Here is a 1,999-nt window from a genome sequence, read left to right as displayed (position 1 = left end):
GAAGGAAAACTTGAGGATGGCAGAAGCAAGAGCTGAAAGGAGACTGGGTCTCTGATAAGAAATAGAAAAATAAACTTCTTCTGTCTTGTTTAAGCCTCTTTAGATCCTTTTTGGTTATGTAGCAAAAGCAATGTTAACTGATATAGAATTTGAATACATGAATCAAGAACTTAGGACATTACCTTGGCTAGAACTAAAGGGTTGTGAGTTTTCAAAATAGAAGCAGTAGCAGAAGACTTGGGTGTAGATGAGATTGCTTGAGGAGAGTATAGAGTGAGAAGCAGGGAGAGCTAAGGAAAGAGCCTCAAGGAATACTAGTAGTTAAAGGAGAGAGGGGAGGTGAGGCCAGGGAAGGGGCTTGAAAATGTCCAAGCACATCTAGCCCCTTCCCTCTAGGGCTGGGTTGGCAGTCCCTAATGTGTGCCCCTGTGTACACAGCTAATATGGAACTTCCTCTTCGTACTGCAAGCCTCTGTTTCCATGGAGGTCTCCTACGTGGGACCAGAAGGAAGCTCCTTGAAGTGTGGGGTCAATTGTTCATCCTTTTTTTGTTGTCCCAGTGCCTACAGCAGTGACTGGCACGTAGTGGGAAGGCAATAAATATTTGCAAGCGGAACTGAATTGAACTGCTTGCTGTTGGCAAGGAAGTCACGGGAAGGGAGGGTTTCAGGAAGGAGGGAGTGGTTTGCAGGGCCAAATGCGGTGAACAATCGAGTAAGATAAGGCCTGTAAAGGGCTGGTGCCATTTGGCTCAGTGTATTGGCAATTAGGAGGGCATTGGTGACCTCGGGGAGAAGTGTTTTCATGGAGACATAGGGGCAGAAAACATCCACTGTGGGGCAGGGAGACGGGGCTGCGCGGCAGTGTGGTGTGCTGGCTGCTCTCAGGAAGGAAAGGGGAGACAGGGAGGGAGGGACATCGGGGGAGAAAGGAGTTTTATTTAATTTTTCTATTAAATCATGTTATAGGCGGAGAGCAGGGAACCTGAGGAGGGAGAATCCCTGTCCTCCCCCGGACCCTATGCTCTTGCCCCTCTCGGAGCTGATGACACTTTGTCCTTATCCCTCGTGTGGCCCTTACTCATCTCCTGCTCTGTGACATTGCCAGCATTGTTTTAGAAGCTAAGTCACTATTTAACTTCTCGAGTCTGTATACAAATCTTTTCATGTTTTACCCCCCAACCCAAATCCAAGTTCCTGGAAAGCAGAGGCTGTTCACAGACTGCTGTATATCAGGTAGGCGCTAGGCTGATGCTGGCCGCCCTTCTTTCCTCTCCATCAATCGGTGCTTCGTGGAAACCATCCGAGCTTCAAACAGCATAAGTCAGCAAGGGCTGGTGCTCCACTAGTCGCTGACACGGCTTCATAAAAACAGAGGGGCACCCTGCCACACAAGAAAGGGGGAACCCCTGCAGGAGGAGAGGAGGGCTGGGACGAAAACAGCCTTCTCACACCTCTGGCAGTGCATGTGGGAAGCCCAGGCGGGGATGAGGGCAGGAGTTATGCAGGTTTTGCAGCACCAGATAATGAAAGCTGATGAGTCAACAGCATTTACCCACATGGCCAGTGTATTCTGTGCTCAAATAATACAATGATTTTATAAAACTCGTTTTACATACTTTGATGAATCCAAGGCAGGGCTGCCTTCACCTTACAATAAACACCCAGGTCTTGCCCAGTGGCTCACTCTGATCATTTTAAGGAGAACCTGTTTCTTGCAGATGGAAAGAAAAGATGGCAAAGTGGAGGCAGCTGGCTGCTCTGGTGTTGGAGCAGGGTGGGGTCCCAAGTCAGCATTCTCTGGGTGGGGACCAGCTTTGCAGGTCCAGGAGTCCAGTTTATCAGTGGCTCAGGGGAAGTGATGGTTTCATGCTTTCCAGCTTATGAGTGAGCATGGCATACACTCTCTCCTCTCAGACTTTAATATGCATAAGCGTCACCTGAAGGCAGTGGAGAGGAGGTGAAAATCTCCTTAAAATGCAGATTCTGAACTCAGTATG

This window comes from Balaenoptera musculus, chromosome 2 (genome assembly GCF_009873245.2).
Source record: "Balaenoptera musculus isolate JJ_BM4_2016_0621 chromosome 2, mBalMus1.pri.v3, whole genome shotgun sequence".
Taxonomy (NCBI): Eukaryota; Metazoa; Chordata; class Mammalia; order Artiodactyla; family Balaenopteridae; genus Balaenoptera; species Balaenoptera musculus.
This window is presented reverse-complemented; position numbering follows the sequence as displayed.